This window comes from Nematolebias whitei, chromosome 7 (assembly GCF_014905685.2).
Source record: "Nematolebias whitei isolate Nwh7 chromosome 7, NemWhi1, whole genome shotgun sequence".
Taxonomy (NCBI): domain Eukaryota; kingdom Metazoa; phylum Chordata; class Actinopteri; order Cyprinodontiformes; family Rivulidae; genus Nematolebias; species Nematolebias whitei.
The window spans coordinates 906965-925756 of NC_056504.1; positions in this window are offsets into that span (position 1 = coordinate 906965).

Below are 18792 nucleotides of genomic sequence, written 5' to 3' on the forward strand. Positions count from 1 at the left end.
CTTTGCCACTTTTTGGACAGTGGCCAGGTCGTCCACCAGAGTTTTGGGGCTTCTCTGGAGGTCCCTTCGGACCTCCAACCTGCCTTTTTGCCCACCTCCAGTGCCCCCTCCACCCGCCCGGTCCTTGTTAGTTCTTTCTCTTTGGTGGTCCGTCAGGATGCCGGACCTTAAAGGGGGGGCTATGTCACGCTCAGCGGCCCCCGCTGCCCCCCCCATCTGCCTAAGCCTCTGTTCCTCATATCACAGCCCCTGTTTTAAGATCATTCACGTTTTTTCCTGCCTCAGTTTCTGTTTATTTCATCCTGTTTGGTCCTGCACTGCCTATCACCCATTTTCTGCTCCTGTCACTCTCTCTCAGCAATCTGCACTCATCTGCTGCACCCTGTCTCTGCAATCACCACTCACCTGCCACACCTGTTCAGCTCACTACTTAAGCTCCACTCTCACTCTCCTCAGTGCTAGATTATTGAAAGCCTCACAGCAAGTAAATTATCCAGCAGTCCTCGTCCACAGTTTCTTTGTTTATGACCACAGCTTTGTTCTTGACTCCTCGCCTTGTCTTGCCCTTGTCTGGATACCACGCCTGCAGCTTACACGGTACGACCTTGCTCCCCTCTTTGACAACGACCACGGATTCTCCTTTTTGGATCATCCTTTTGCCTGTTCACACAGCTCCTGGCTCTCGACCCCTGCTACGTCCCTGGATTCTGTTTCCTGCCCAGCCCTCCAACGTTCCCTGTCTCAGCTCTGCTCCTGCCACAGAAGGTTAGTGACGTGCACACCACCTCTCAGCTCCCAGAACCTTTTTGCAGTCACTAACCTGTCTGTCTTCATAGATTGGACCAGAACTGAGGCTCAGATCCTTCAGACGAACGCCTTTAATAAAATAAAACCTTTTATTTTAATGTTGTCCTGAGTCAGGTCTTGTGCTGATCCATACAGACTCGTTACATCAACATGTAAACATTGTTTGAACTAACACAATTTGATTATCAAAACATTTGTAAACTAGTAATGATCATAGAGAATTGTCTTTTTCCACTTGATTAATTCAAGAAAGAAAGTCTCAGGATGGGTCAAACTGTATTTCTGGATTCAAATCAATGAAATGACAGTTTCTGTCCATCTGGTCAGTTTTGACATCAGGCCTAGTCCACTACAGTCCCCCCTTTGGAGATCATCGCCTGTCCATGGGGATGAATTCCAAACATGAACTTACGCCTTCGAATGTCCTTGAGCTTGATGTAATCCAGCAAGGAAGACCAAAGTCAAAAGTAATCCAGCAAGGAAAACAAAAGTCAAAAGTAATCCAGCAAGGAAAACAAAGTCAAGGTAATTCCACAATGTTGTTGGTAATTCCATTGTAGCAATGCTTTAACCCCTTGGAAACAGAGTCTGTAATCCACTGGAAAAAGTCATATAATCCACAACGGTAAATCCACAACGATTGGAAGTGTTGATTAATCAGCATACAGAGGGGTACCCTTGGATTGAACTGAAGATGCGGCCACTGGATGAAGAGTGGAGACCAACGTCAGGATTGCAGGTCGCCTCCATCGAAGGTCGTCTCTGGGCGACGTCCAGTCTGTGCCGTTCTGGTTCAATGTGACATGCAATTATGTGGTTTAAGGTGGGCTTATGAAGGGGGATTTTACATAAGGCCTTAAACTATATGCACCTGGTGTGTAAGCTATTATGGTTGGGAACAGCTACAACTACCAGTTAAGGGGTGGAACATGCTGAAAAGGGTAACTACAGGAGTTTATACCTATAGAAAAGGGTTCCAAACTATTTTTCCATTTCTAACTTGGTTTAAGTTAGCTTTACATGGCAAAATATAGTTTGGTTCAATTGTCTGTTGTCTTTTAGACGAACGACTTGAGATTGGGTGTTTGGTTTCCCCATAAATGTTTTTGGAAGTCTATGGCGAGACTCATCAAAAAGAATTAGCTATCCCCCCGAATAGAATTGTTCGAGTAGGTTCGGCTTAAGCGTTGTGAGATCAATGTAGATTATGGTACTTAAGGTAGCAATAATATACATTGACTCCGCAAAGATTGCAATTTAACGAATGAACTGCATGTTGGCATGGTTAAAGGCCTCTTAGTCTCTAACTTAACTACACAACAAAATTCATTCTTGCTTGGGGTGTTCAAAACAATACCAAAAACCAATTAAACGATGTCTCAACATCGACAAAAACAGTGACTAAGCAACCAGTTAAACAACGTTTCAACATTGACAAAAGCAGTGATTAAGCAACTAGAAAACAACGTTTCGGTGCACCACTTACTCTGAATGTCAGATTTGATCACGTTATCGCGTCTGGTAGCATTATCCTAACTGGCGTCACCCCCCTTCGGTCATGGGAGACCGCGAACACGGGTGAGGACGTCGCTCCATGAGCTAAAGTTAGGTTGTCCTTGAGTAGTTTTAACTGTTTGCGCAGCTGAAAGAGGACTTTTAGGTCTGGATTGAAATCCAGTTTACCTTTCGATGGAGTGTATTTGTCTGGGTCAGTCAGATACAGTATCATCGATTTAATTGCAGGACCATCCAACTTCTGAAGTTGGATGATGTCTGGGTCAGTTGAAAATGACTTTTCATATTTTAAAAGAACTTGGCGAAGTTTGTCTCTTTCTTCATCAGATGTCAGTGTCGGCTTGAGCGACCACCTGTTCAATCTGTGATGAGACTGATGAGGGTTCTTGCTCCTTGGGGAGCTCCAACGAATCCTTTTCTGAGTCGTCGGACCTGTCTATGGGTAAGACACCATAGGTTTGTGGTCCTTGGTCGACGTCATTGGTTGAGAAAAGAGCTGTGGCCTGTGATGTTTTCGTGAAACATACTGGCCCGGCTTCTTGACTCGGTACCAGGTTATCTGGGAGTCCTCCCAGAACTGGAATGCCTAGTTCAAAATCATGAAAGTCAGGTTCTGAGTTTTCATCTTGCGATGACTCATCATCGTTTGTGTGTGAGTTTATCCCCCCTTCGTCCGATGAGGGGTTCTTGGAGGCAACAACAGCAATGTGTTAGTGTGTTTCACCGACATCTGTAATGTTGTCATTCGCGCCTTCAGAGTTAGTAGCGATCGCATCACTACATAGTGCTCTTGGTTGGATTCCCATTTTAGCGTGTATCAAAGTTTCTAAAAACCTTTGTATTTCCTCTGTCTCTTCCGAGCTCAGAGGTGTAGGGCCTTTTTTCTGGAACCTTTGTGATTTTTTTCGCCTCGGGACGTTTCGTCCGAGGTGGGAGGCGGCTAGGTACGTCTTTTGGGGGTTCCTCTTCAGATTTCCCCTGATAATATGGGTCCTCTTGGATCCCATATCTTTGCGTCCTACGCATATCCCATTTATGATGATCACGTCCATCCTCTGAAAGAGGAGCCTTTTTGTCCCAGCGTGCACCTTCATTACGTGGTTTTTTAGTTTGAAAATACTGCCTTTTCTCGCCTGTTTTAGGAGGAGGTGGCGACGCACTCCGTCCTCCCATTTCTAGGGAGTGGGGTTTAACCTCTATACCAGGAAACACCTCTATGGGCGTCTTATCATGAGAGCATGCCTCGGACACATTCACTGCACACTGTCGCACGTTCGGTGGAGGAGACCTGTTCAGGTCTGTCCCTACCACTTTAGGCGAGGGTGGTTGGATGGGCTTAAAAGCAAAAGGTGCAACAACATCTTTCTGGGGTGGTTGTGGGTGACCCGGACTCTGTCCACGGTCTTCTCTGAGTTCCAGACAAACTCGCCCCACGTCAGAAATCTTGTTTGTTGCTGTGGCTAGATTCTCCTCACAAGCTTTCAGGCGTTCCTGTGATGTCCGACATTCACTTTGTAAATGCCGACAATGATGGAGCAATACCGCCTTTTCCGCTTTGCAATCCTCAAGTTGTGTTTTAAGCACATCTATTTCACCTTTGCAGCGGGAAACTTGTGACATTTTCACGTCGTTATCCCGTCTTAATGCAAAGCATGCACTGGACAACAGCTCTTCAGCATCCCTGGCTTCAGATAGTGATGCATTAAGTAATTGTATTTTGCTGTTCAGCGAATCAATTTCTGCACGTGCATCTTGCTGTGATTGAAACATCTGTTCAGAATGTTTTTTTGTGAGGACTTCGTGTTCACTTTTAAATTGAAGGAAGTGTTCTTCAATCTTCTGAACCACCTCTTTTTCACTGTATAACCTTAGTGCAAGGTCATCAGCTTTCTCAACAACTGCATAGAATGATTCTTTCAGCAAAATTGCAATTCTAGCCAGCTTTTCATAACTTGACATTGTAATTTCTGTAGAGGTCACAACTTCTGCAACCTCCATCAGATCGTCCAACAACTCTTTTGGGTTCATGCTGTCCGCCCGTTTGCCATATGGATGTAAGGAAGCTGTCAGCAGCGCTAACGCATCTTCCAAACAGTCTTTCATCCCATAAGGATCAAAGTCTTTTTCTACCACACCTGTCATGGTTATTCACCGTTCAGCACTTTTTCTGGATAAAACAATTGCCAGCTTCAGATATTTTACAGGTTAATATATGTATCCTAGTGTTATTGAGTTTTCACACTATTTTAAGCTTTGGGTTTACACAAAAGTACTGTTATAAGTCGACTTATTCAACTGTGGGCACCTATTTGTAGGCTTTACCCCAATTCATGAATATTCTTAAGTAAATGCTTCTCTGGCAGTGTTACTTAACGTGCTTATTTCTTAACAGATACTAGATTACCAAGCTCTTTTTTAGTGTATTTTACTCTAAAGCACTGAATTTTTAATAAACCTGCAATTTCTAAAAAGTCTCACAGCACATCAGTTTAAAGACACTTTTTAAACCGTTCTGTTCCAGAAATTTGCTATTTTACAGTTACTCATAGAACCAAGTGGTGAAAAGAAAAAGAAAAATTGATGATGTGTCAGGATTAATTAGTCTTTCTTCAGAAAAACTGTTATTACTCCTGTCCTCCTGTCTCATCCTCTATTTAAAATTAAATAGGAAGATGTATTTGTTTAGGTGGTAAATAAAATCAGAAAAGTCTCTTTTTCCTGATATATTTACTCTTATTTAATGATCTAGCAATTAAACGTGCATTATCCTTCCAGCAAATGAGCAACTTATCAACTCTGTGAATATCTGAACCGTATCTTCTAAAAAGTTTCTAATTTTTCATTTTGTCCCTCCTGTTTGAGGAACTCAGTGAATGAAAAATGTCCTGGTAAATGCATTTCTGCATAAATACCTTAATTACTTTTTAAATGCAAGATAACAGTGATTATTCAGCTGTGAGGAACGTTTATTAACTCAAAAATGCCTTACAGAAAGAAAATACGTTTAATTCCACTCAAAAACAACCTAAAACTGAAGTGAAACTGTGATCTCAAGTTTCCCAGGAGGGGGCAGTGTTTAGCTTTCTACCATCAGGAGTCTATGACGACTTCCTGTGACGTTCGGTTGATATCCTGTTGTTAGCCGCTTAGCTTAAAGTCACCAATATGTAGATGAACAGATGCTGAGATATGTTCATCAATTAAAACGGATTCTTCATTTTTCTGGACTGAATAAAACGTGCATCGAATTTAATGAAATGTAACGTGAGACGTCATTTATCTTTGACCCATCAAAATGAATGTGGTCATTTATTTTACAGAATCAAAGTTTAACATCAAACATTTACATTAATTTGGCAAAATATGAAAATAACAACATCATTAATCAGCGAGCTGTACAATTATGATCAATTATCCACACGGCGGTGGATGAGAACTTTGCTTCAGACATTTCTAAAAATTATCTGTAATGATTTTAGCAGATAGGAGAGTTTAAAGATGGAAAGATGGAGTTTAAAGGAAGTAAAAGATGGTGTGTGAGGGGGAGTGTTGACCAGAACCGACACTCTCCATTCGAACCCAGCTTTTCCTCGGTACGCTTGGTAGTAAACTTGACTCATTACCTCTCTGAAGATAAATCAGCAGATATGGAGTTCCAGTTAAAGCTACCTGTCCAGCGTCTCCATAGGATGGCTGTGACTCGTCCGAAGTAGTGATGAGATTCCGTCCGACACAAGCTCACCTCAGCAAGTGGACTTCACATGAGTGGAGTCCTTCAGAAGTTCCACTCAGAGGTGGAAGATGTTATAATCCAAACTCGGAAGAGCCTTATCATGGCTGGACTTCTGTTCTCCCAAACGACTTCACAGAACTGCGAACATCTCAGAACTTCTCCGCCCTTCTTGAACTGGGAAGTTGCCACATTTAAATGGGTTCTACTTCCGGTTCGTTTGAGAGCCTCTGATTGGTCGATGGACCCCAACAGAGGTGTGTTTTGTGATGTAAGGTGTTATGGAAAGTCAAGGATTGTTTAAGAACAGACAGAAAGATATCATGGAAAAACCAGACTTCGTGGCATCTCTACTCAGGTATCTTGCTGTAAAAGTTAAACATGACATTTCTTTTCAGTAAACTTTCTAGTTGACCGAAGCTTGAACTTTAACACACTTACAACTTTGCTCATTGAAGACAGAAAATCAAGAAATGCATATTAACCTGATTTCTTCTTTGAATGAGGATTAAGGATCATTATTTACTGTTTCACAGTTAATAAAAATGAGTAGTTCACTTCAACATGTAAACATTGTTTGAACTAACACAATTTGATTATCAAAACATTTGTAAAATAGTAATGATCATAGAGAATTGTCTTTTTCCACTTGATTAATTCAAGAAAGAAAGTCTCAGGATGGGTCAAACTGTATTTCTGGATTCAAATCAATGAAATGACAGTTTCTGTCCATCTGGTCAGTTTTGACATCAGGCCTAGTCCACTACAAGATCAACATCATCAGGCCAGGAGTCTGCGGTCTACACTCATCTCCAGGCCAGCGGTCACTCTTTCAGGGATGAAGATGTTCACATCCTGGACAGAGAGGAACGATGGTTTGAGAGAGGAGTAAAGGAGGCCATCTTTGTGAAAAGAAATCGTCCATCGTTAAACAGGGGTGGAGGCCTCCGGGTTCAACTGTCCCCCTCTTACAATGCTGTGATTGCTAGTATCACTCAGCCCTCTGTGAACAGTAAACAGCCATCAGTGTGCTAATGATCCATTGTTAGACTGATGGTCCTTCTTGAGCATGTGATCAGCTGGTTCTGGTTGTCAGCAGCAAAACTGGTTGATCCACTCTGAGACGGTGCTATTTAAGAGACTGAGCTGAATACAGCACCTCAGACTGAGGAAGTCTCTCGGATGAGAGACGAAACGTTTCTAGATTTTTTTGTTGATTTGCTTTGTTTTTTTTTTTTTTGTTTTTTTTTTTTTGAATGTCCAGGGGACCAGATTTAACTTTTTTAGATTTTTCTACCTGGATTATTGAGCATGCATCAGGATAAAGTCTGGAAAGCTCTGAAATGAATGAGTAAGGGGAAGGCAGTAGGACCTGATGACATACCAATGGAGGTTTGGAAATGTCTTGTAAAGATGGCAGTGAGGTTTTTGACTCAAATATTGAACGGCATAAATAAAACATTTTTAAAACATTATCAATAGTTTTCTTACCCAGTCTGAAAGAGGTGAAGTCTCCTACAAAGTCAACCCTGGGTTGAGTCCCTCGGGTCACCAGTCTTAGGGTCAGGTATTTTCCTGTGGACAGCACTGGCCGGGGTGGGCTCTTGCCACAAAGAGGAGGTCCAAGGGTAGGTGAGTCCTTATCTGGTCCATCATAGAACTGAATGTATGGACCGGCAAGACAAAGGTCTCCTGAAGTTTCACCAGATGTGAGTTCCTGTCGAGGCTTGAGATGGACAGAGCCACGCGAAGACTCTGGGAAAAGGGGAGCAGGACTGAGAGGAGCAACTCTGAGCAAGCTGTAAACCAGGAAAAAGCGAAAGTAAAACTGAACCTTGTCTTTAGGGGAGCTGGCCTGCATGGTGAGGTGACAGTCAATCCCTATGTCCACGAAGTAGTATTTCAGGGATTCCTGATGTGAGTTGACAATCATGCCATCTCCCTGGATGGTCTGGCCACAGAAATCCACCACTGTCACTGGCAAGGAAAACAAAACTCAACAGTCAATGAGGGAGAAGCACGGAACACTCTGGATAAGTCTGCAGTCCTTCACAGGATCAAACATAGAGGCACACAGGAAATATACATGACCTTAAAATATTGAAATATGTAAATAGCTTTAAAAGTTTAATCCAAACCATCAATAGCTATGTTTACATGCACAAAATTCTTTGGCGGATTGAAACGTGTTCTGTTTGAATAATTCAAATGTATTGTTTACATGGGCACAATCTGTTCATGACGAGCGTTTACCTGCAGCGGACTTTGTTCTGAACAGCAGTACTGACATGAGCAGAGTGGTAAACTCTCATTAAAAAAACCGCCGAAGAAGAAGTTCTACTTTCGGGTGAACGTAAACAAATCTGAGCACCCAAAATGGACCCGCGACAGGTTTTAATGATGGTGGAGACGTTGCTGCACTCCCTGACTGAGCTACAGGTGATACAGATCATTTTGAGCTCTTTCAATGTTTCTAGTAGAAATGTTGTTGCTCACCGACCAGTTTTGCTTCCCTGACATGCTAATATCATTAGCATTAGCCAGGCGGAAATGGCAAAGTCGCACATGCACAATCAGCTCAGTTTTTCACGATCAGATAAAAACAAACAGATCAAGCATTTACATGCGCACCGATCGGGTTACGGATCGGCGTAAACCACCCGTTTCGTTCTGATCACAAATTATATCGGATCGCGCCGAATATACAAAAAATAATCCGAACGGAGTGTTTACATGACACACTTTTATTCTGACCGGCCATTTGATCCGGTTACTTATGTCCATGTAAACATACCCAATGTCTGCTAGATCCCATCTCAACCAGACTGTTTAAAGAGATATTTCCCTTAATTAATATCTGCATTTTGGATTTTGTTAATTTGTCTCTAATGAATAGTTACGTACCACAGTGCTTTAAGGTTGATGTAATTAAACCTTTACATAAGAAACCTGATCTTGATTCAGGCATTATGGCCAATTATAGACCTATATACACTCTAACATTCATATAAAAAATTCTTGAGAAAATAGCTGCAAATAAATTGTGTGAACATCTGACAGAATAATCAATTCAATACCATTAATCCAACAATGTTCAGTCAGGTCATCTGGACGTTTTCTTTTTTTGAAGGGGGAGAGGGCGAGCCCCGGAGACCATTTTAGCACCAGCAAGCAGTTTTTTTCCACTATGTGGAATGCTGTTTGTGGGAATCAATTTTGTTTGTTGGTAGCTCCTCAAACCAAAGAAGTATGGCTCCTTTGGATGAAGAATAAAACATCACAGCAAAAAAAAAAAAAAAGTCCATATGACCTGACTGAACGTTGTTAGATTTTATACCTGGATTATTGAGCATGAACTTTGGTGTTTAGAGCCACTTTGACATGACTAGCTATGTTTACATGGATATAAGTAATTGGATTAAACAGCCATTCGGAATAAATATGCGTAATGTAAACTCTCTATTTGGATTATTTTTTTTGTTGATTCAGCTCGACCAGAAAGAATTTGTAATCAGAATGAGACGGGTGGTTTATGCCGATTCATATGCTGAACGGTGTGCATGTAAACACTGAATCTGTTCATTTTTTCCGATAGTGGAAACTGACCTGACTGCGCATGCGCAACCTATGTCTACCTCATGTATTTCGGCTAATGCTAATATGTTGGGGAAACAAAACTGGAACAAAAATGTTCGGTGAGTGACACAACATTTCGACTAGAAACTTTGAAAGAGCTCAAAATTATCTGTATTATATGTAGTTGAATCAGGGAGCACAGTAACGTCTCCACTAGTGGTGTAACGGTACACGTGGGTGTATTGAACTGTTTCGGTACAGAACATTCTATTTGGTCCACGTGCCTACCGTTTCGGTTATTTTTTCCACTCATTAAATTTTATTAACGGGAGATTATGCGCCGCAGTACTAATGTTCCTAAGCATGTTTCAGCACGGCGCTATTTATTGTTGCATAGTCTTGAAGCACACATAACATTAGCAGCCTAGCATCTCGTTGTAGTCTCCTGCTTGGGAACATTATGGCTTTCTTATTAAGGCTCCAGTATACTCCCATGTCCTGTCGGCCGTGCGGAAACTGTGCGTACTGTCCGCAGAGAGTTGAGGCTTCATGCTTGAGCATCCATCCTGAGTGGCTGCAGAGCAGCTCCGCAGACAAGGGGCGTTTACCTTCGGGACAAACTGAGGTCGCCGATTGGTCATTTGCTGACATGCCTACAGGACTGATTGACAGGTCAAAAAAAAAAAAAGAGAGCTGGCAACCCCAGCCGCAGAGGTGTTGCATGTTTATATGTTGTTAATAAAATGTTTTAAAAAATATCCAGACCCTCCCGCAGCCATGCTGGACCTGATTTTAATTCGCTCGTGACAAATTCCTTCTTTTCTAACCATTTCAGTCATGGCTTCAACGGAGGAGGAAGAGATTGCTTGCCTATTGGCAAAAAACAAAAGAAAAGGCCAGATCAGGGATGAAGAAGAGGAATTTAATATATTGGTGTCCCACCACGTTCTCTCAGATCAGCAGACCAGTTGCTCCTAACAGTCCCAGGAACCCGTCTCAAGTGCAGATGTGACAGGGCCTTCTCTGTAACAGGCCCAAGACTTTGGAATGAGTTACCTCTGCTCGTTAGACAGGCCTCCTCCCTCACAGTTTTTAAATCTCGCTTAAAAACGCACTTCTATTCCCTGGCTTTCTGCACTGTGTGATCTGTGCTGAGTCTGTGTGCATCACACTGTGTTGGTCATGTTGCGGTTGTTGTTGTTACCCATTATTGGTTTTGTCGGTTTCTACTTTTTGGTGTCCTGTTATGTAATCTGTTGCTGTGTTCTTGTTCTGTTTGTCCCTGTACAGCACTTTGGTGTGCTTTGTCACTGTTTAAAGTGCTTTATAAATAAATTGGTATGGTAAATTGGTATACAAAACAGTCTCTGTCACCGGGCAGTGTATTGTGCGACACCACATACGTAAAAATTGAGCTTTGCGCGGACAAGACAGACGTATGCGAGAGTATACCGGGGGCTTTAAAAGACCAGTGCAAATCCAAAGCTGTGTGTCGATGTTGTTTCACGTAAATTGAATCTACAGCAGGCAACACGTCTAACTTGTTAACAAACTTGAAATGACGTCATCCGAACATGAACGTCTTTTCTACAGAATAGCAGCTTGGTTGGTACAAACCCCGATAGAATGATAGATAGAATGGGACAGAAACTGGAAGTTGGTTCCACAAGTGAGGAGCCTAATTACTGATAGCTCTACCTCCTATTCTGGTTTTGTAAACTCTAGGAACCGCAAGTAAACTTGCAGCCTGAGAGCGAAGTGCTCTGTTAGGAAAATATGGAACAATAAGAGCTGTAATATAAGATGGAGCTAGGTTGTTGAGAGCTTTGTAGGTTAGAAGTAAGATTTTGAATTCTATTCTGGATTTGACAGGGAGCCATTGGAGAGAAGCTAAAACTGGAGAGATATGATCTCTCCTACTAACTCCAGTTAATATTAATATAATAATAATAATAATCATTTTATTTAAAATGCACCTTTCAGGACACCCAAGGACACTTTACAGTAAGAAACATATCAGAGAGATTGTGTAAAAACAAACAACAAGCACAGTGCAAAGATCAACAGGAATAAATTGAAATATAAAATACATAAAGAATATGGTATGGTATGGTATAAAGTTTATTCATTTAAAAAAAAGTACAAAACAATTCCATAACAATATATAAAAAGGATACAAAAGATTTAAAATGAAAGGCAGCAGAAAGAAGAAAAAATCTTATTATATCTGCCCCTTTTTTCAAACAATTATTTCAATCATAATAATTTTCAAGTAACAGAACAAAATGAATAACTTTCTAATTTTTCTAATTCTAATACAAAACACACACTAAGCTACTTCATATATACTTTTTTAACAATTCAGCTTTGATCTTTTTCTTAAATGTGCACATTGACTTGGCATTTTTCACATCACTCTCTAGAACATTCCACAATCCAACTCCTTGGATTGAGGTAGACCTTCCCTTCAGACTAGTTCTGAATGTTGGTTTGACAAATATCTCTATCCCCTTAAGATTATAACAACTTTGTCTTTTAACAACATTTCTTTGGATATTTAATGGTAATGTGTTATTTTGAGCCCTATACATAACTGATAAAATACTATAATCTACCAAATCATGGAACTTCAGTAACTTCAGTTGATAAAATAATGTGCTTGATGGGTGACTGTAATGCTTTCTGGTGATAATTCTTACAGCTCTTTTCTGTAAAATAAAAATAGGTTTTGTAAATGTTTTACATGCTTTCCCCCAAACATCAATGCAATAGATTAAATGTGGAACAATGATTGTGTTATACAACATGTACAGAGCTTTATCATTTAATAATTCCCTGACTTTGTATAGTACTGCAATAGATTTAGATATTTTTGTTCTTACAGAATTTATGTGATTTTTCCATGTTAGCTGTTCATCAATGATTACACCCAAAAATTTCATCTCATTAACTCTACAAATCTCAACACCCTCAATTTTAAATGGATCATCAACAGTTCTCTTTTTGTTACTAAATATCATGTATTTAGTTTTATCTAAATTTAATGATAATTTATTAAGTTTAAACCAAGTTTGTATTTTATCAAATTCTGTCTTCATCAATTCCAACATCCGTTTTACATCTTTACCCAAACAAAAAAATGTGGTGTCATCTGCAAAAAGGACACATTTGAGGAGTCCTGATACATTCACTAAGTCATTCACATATAAAATAAATAACTTTGGTCCAAGTACAGAGCCTTGAGGAACTCCACAAGTGATATTGCACAGGTCAGATCTTACACCATTTATTTGTACAAACTGTTTCCTATCTTTTAAATAGCTAGATACCCAGTGTAATGCTGGTCCTCTTATACCCTATTTATTTAATTTTTCAAGGAGAATAGTGTGGTCAATAGTATCGAATGCTTTTTTTAAATCAACAAAAATACTAACACAATACTGTTTTTGATCAACAGCAGTAGTTATTTGTTCTATTATTTCCATGAGAGCCATTGATGTAGAGTTTTTTGCTCTAAACCCAGACTGACTGCTACTTAGAATGTTTTGTTTAGTAATAAATTTATCTAATCTGGTCACAAACAGTTTTTCTAGAATTTTTGAGAACTGTGGTAATAAGGATATTGGTCTATAATTATTGAACACACATTTATCACCATTTTTAAAGAGAGGAACTACCTTAGCTACTTTCATATTGTCTGGAAATATTCCTTTTGAAAATGATAAATTACAAATATATGTAAACGGCTCGATAACATAACTCATTATGTCCTTTACAAACATCATATCCATGTCCACCCAGTCTTTTGATCTCTTATCTGTAAGATTTTTTACTACATTCATTATTTCTTCTTTGTCAGTTCCATTAAGAAAAATACTGTTGTCACAACTTATAACGGAATGGTTCACATTATTGTCTACTTTTGGTATTTTAGCTGCAAGGCTTGATCCAACGTTCACAAAATAATGATTAAATCCATTTACAATTTCATTTTCTTCATGGATTTCATCGTCATCCTTCAAAAAATATTGTGAAATACCTGTTTTTGCTTTATAACTTTTCAGAACACTATTTATTACTTGCCATGTTGCTTTCATATCACCATTAGTTTTATTTAATAAATCACTATAATATTCCTTCTTGTGTTTCCTTATAATCGCTACTAATTTATTTTTATACTTCTTATATTTCTCTTCAGCCTCTTGTGTTCTCAATTTCAAGAAACATGTATACAAATAATTATTTTTTTACAAGCATTTCTCAACACTTTCGTCATCCATGGTTGGTCAACAACATTTCTCTTTGTACAATTATTTTGCACACAATTCTTTTCATACAGAGCTCCTAAAATATTCATAAACTCATCATATGATCTGTTCACATCATCAACATACACGTCTTTCCAGCTTTGTTTATGTAAATCATCTTTTAATTTGTCCATTGCTTTTTTTGATGTGTTTATTATTTTTTTCTTAATTGTAATTTCTTTTGTAATGCTTTGATCATTTTTATAAATCATGAAAACTGGTAAGTGATCACTCAAATCACTCGTTAAAATACCTCCCATCACATCCCCATTTGTTACATTTGTGAAAATATTATCGATTATTGTAGCACTATGAGTTGTAATTCTTGTTGGTTTTGATATTAACGGATAAAGATTTAAACTATACAATGAATTTGTAAATGTACTGATGTTATTTGAATCTGTTTTATTTCCCAGGTCAATATTAAAGTCTCCACAGAAAAAAATGCTTTTATTAAAACTCTTGTCCAATAGTTGTACGATTTTATCAGTGAATATTTCTATATTTGATCCTGGAGATCGATATACACAACTTATCAATATGTTTTTATCATTCTTGTTTATTATTTCTATTGTTATTATTTCCATGATATTATCAACAACTATTGACATTTCATTAATTAATTTACATTTTATTTCATTTTTAACAAATAGAGCCACTCCACCACCTCTTTTGTTGCTTCTGTTCACATGATATAATTCATACCTTCCATGTGAACATTAGTTGTGTTTTCATCGTTGAGCCATGTCTCTGACAGTGCTATTATTGTAAAGGTTCTGTTTAGCTGTTTTAAATAATCTGTTATTTTGGATATATTTGCATTTATACTTCTACTGTTAAAGTGAAAAATAGAGAGACCTCCATTCATTATATTGATGTCATTAAACTGTTCTTCATTGTAATATTCACAGTCTTTTATTGAAGGGAAAAAATTTGTATCAATCGCATCTTCAACATTGTATATTTTAAACTCTAAGTCTTCGTATGTTGCCATGTTTAATGTACATACATACATTAAAGAATGTAAAATACTGTTAAGATATTTCCTATTTAGACTGGTCTTATATTTTGATCCGCTCAGAGACGGGATTATAATGAAATTATGACCCGGTTCTGACTGGGTTAAACTGGGCCAGCACACTCTTAAGTAAGTCTCCCTGATAATTCAATATCTGTCAAGAAATAGTTTAATCAGCTTGACACATCACTAGACAGGCTTTGAAGCACCGTTTCATATTTTTCCCAACACGTCAGTCCACATAAGACCACACTTAGTCCCGCCCCCTCATACACTGACAGGTTGAGCTCCCCCTTCTGCGAAGGGCGGAGTCTAGGGGTGCATTCACACCAGTCCTGTTTAGTCCGCTTTAATCGAACTCTAGCTCATTTTCCTAGAAAGTCTGGTTCATTTAGGGAGGTGTGAACGCGCCATCGAACTCTGTCACGGAACAAAAAGGCGAACTCTGGCTCGGGCTAAAACCTAGGTCTCGGTCCGGTAGAAGCGAACTCTAGCGCGGTTCGAGTACAGTGTGAATGTAAACAGTCTGAACCCTGCTCTGCAGGGTAAACAAACACACACTTCTCTTACCTTATATGGAGCCGTCAGCTGCCTTGTGTGGAAAAACAATATTCTCCATGGTCTTCTGTCTCATCTTCTGCTCATGCTAAGTCCATCTTTGAAAAATGACAAAATATAACTTCTTAAACTGCTAAAACTTGATGCCACTTCGTTTTTGTTTTTATTTTGGGGGGAGTGGTGGCGCAGAGGTTAGAGAGGTGGTCCTGTGATCCGAAGATCGCCGGTTCACGCCCCGGCCCCGACAACATCAAAATTGTGGGTGGGGTAGGTGAAACACCCACACTTGCCTCCACCCTCATTCGCCCCACTCTGGGCCCATGAGCAAGGCCCTTAACCCCCACCATGTGCTCCCTAAACAGGTCTCTCTTGAAAATGAGTTCTCGTGGCTCAATGAGACTACCTGTATAAATAAAGGCTAAATGAAAAAAATTTACAAAAGAAGAAGAAGACGTGTCTTCAGAGGTTTTTGTGTTGTTTCTTTCAGTAGTTCTTGGTGCAGCGCCCCCACAGGCGAGCGGGGGAATAGGTTGGTTCAACAGGTTGACTCGACTGCACAGTGCAGTGTGAATGCAAACGCACCAGCTCAAATGTAAACAAAAGGTCATGAATATTGGTCCCGAACCGAGTCTACCGGACTATCTGGTGTGAAAACGACCTAGGACCCTATAAATTAATGATGACACGGGACTTCGGGGCTCTTCCAGTTCTGTGAACGCGTCACAGGATTGTGTAGAGTCCAGCGCTGTGAAATTGTAATCTTCTCCTGCCTTTTTAATATAATTGGTAAACTCAATGGACGTTTACTTGATTTATTTGTTAGCATGAGTTGCCACTTCTGAGGGAGGTTCGAGCCGGGGGGTAAAGACGTGAGCTGGAGGGGGTTTCCGGATCTGGTGGCCAGCAGCCGGCTCCCGTCTTGAACAATACATACAGCAAAGTTAAGGATAAGCGAGTCTAAAGAGATGTGTTTTCGAGCAGTCTTGAATAGAGAAAGAGAGGTGGTGTTTCGTAAGTCAGGGGGTAAAGAGTTCCAGAGATGAGGGGTAGAGCAGGTGAAGGCCCTGCTCCCCATGGTGGAGAGGCGGGCAGAGGGTACATGGAAGTGTAGTGAAGAGGAGGATCTGAGAGAGCGAGAGGGGATGGAGATGTGTAGGAGGTCAGATAGGTAAGACAGGGAGGGACAGAGAAGCAATTTATGTAAAAAGAGAAAAGCCATCTCTTAACAGAGTCTTTATGGACTTCCAAAATACATAAAGAAGGAACACCACTCAGACCTATTGTCAGCAGCATGAACTCAGTGACATACAATATTGCTAAACATCTGGCTGGTATTTTAGCTCCTCTTGTTGGAAACACACCTCATCACATAAAGAACTCCATTGATTTTGCTAACAAAGTTCAACACTTGAAACTAACCCCAGGAGAAACCCTTGTATCGTATGATGTGACTTCTCTTTTCACATGCATACCCATCTCTGAAGCAGTAGAAACCATCAGAAAACAACTTCTACAAGACAAGGACTTAATCAACAGGACCAACTTCACCCCAGACCAGATCTGCACCCTGTTGGATCTCTGCCTCTCCACCACTTATTTCAAGTTCAATGACAGTTTTTACAGACAGAAGCACGGCTGTGCCATGGGATCTCCAGTGTCACCCATTGTTGCCAATCTCTACATGGAGGAAGTAGAACAGAGAGCCCTAAACTCCTTTGAGGGAACAAAGCCAAGCCATTGGTTCCGATATGTGGATGACACCTGGGTCAAAATCCAAGCCAAGGAAATAGAAGCATTCACCAGACACATTAACTCGGTCGATAACAACATCAAGTTCACCAGAGAAGATGCAAATGACAACGAGCTGCCTTTTTTGGACTGTTTGATTCAAATGGAAAGAGAGGACAGTCTAAACATTGAAGTTTACAGAAAACCAACCCGCACAGACCAGTATCTTCTGTTTGACTCCCACCATCCACTGGAACACAAACTCTCTGTTATCAGAACTTTACAACATCGGGCCGAACGCGTCCCCACGAAGACAAAAGGGAAGGAAAAGGAACTGAAACACATCCAAGAATCTCTCCACACATGTGGATATCCAAACTGGGCTTTTGTCAAGTCAGAGAGGAAATCTAAAAAACACACCAATAAACAGAAAAAGGAAAACGACAGAAAAACCTTGTCATCCCTTATGTTGCTGGAGTATGTTGGATTTGATATCTTTTATATCTTTTATATCTTTTGACAAGCCTTGACATTTCTCTGATGATGTGAAATGATGCATTTTCTACAAGGTGTGTGCGGGTATAATCATACACTAATTACTTCATGTTATATATAATCTCACAAGTGCTAAGGATAATCATACAAGTTCACATTTGATATAATTATGAGGGAAACAGAGACAGGTAAGACACTTATTCGTGCAGCAGGAAACGATCCTTCTTTGTTCATCTGAGCAGAGCAGCTGAGAGTGAGGGCCCACCAATGTGACACACTGCTCACACGTTGATTAAACATAAATAACGCTAAATTACAACATTCATATACTTTATACTTAAAACAGGTTGAGTATATATGCTTTCACATTAATAATAGTTCAGACACACAGAAAACATGTTTTAAAGCTTTACACAGATGAGAGCCAGAGTAAGTGTCCTGTGTTCCAAAACAAAGCTCGTAAATCAACCCTTATCAGTAAAAGAACGAGCAAGGCAGTCTGGAGTAACCATGGATAAGATCTGCTCCTGACTGGCTGAACAGGGTGTCACTCAGACCATCAAGAGGTTTTGACACCCAATCACAAGTCTGTCCGAACCCGAAAGGGCGGGACATGAGAAACCTATAAATCTCGCTCAGACACAAAGTTGGGTTGAACAAACATCGGCTGATTGACCAGGCAGGTTCATTCTGATTTTGTTCCTCAGACTGCACTCTGATTATATGTAATATCTGCATACTTTAACTTTGTCTCAATTAAATCTTTTATACTAAGGTGAAGTGCTCCTGAAATTCTGTGCTCGGGTCATTTGAACACCCCAAAATCCTTCAAGTATCAGAGAAATTCAGAAGGATTTTCAACAAACACAACATCCCAGTACATTTCAAACCCAACAGGACTCTTAGACAGAGGTTGGTCCACCTTAAAGACAAAACACCCATACACAAACAGAGTGGTGTAGTGTATGCGGTCCAGTGCAGCGAGGACTGTCCAGACCTCTACATTGGAGAAACTAAACAGCCTCTTCACAGACGCATGGCTCAACACAGGAGAGCCA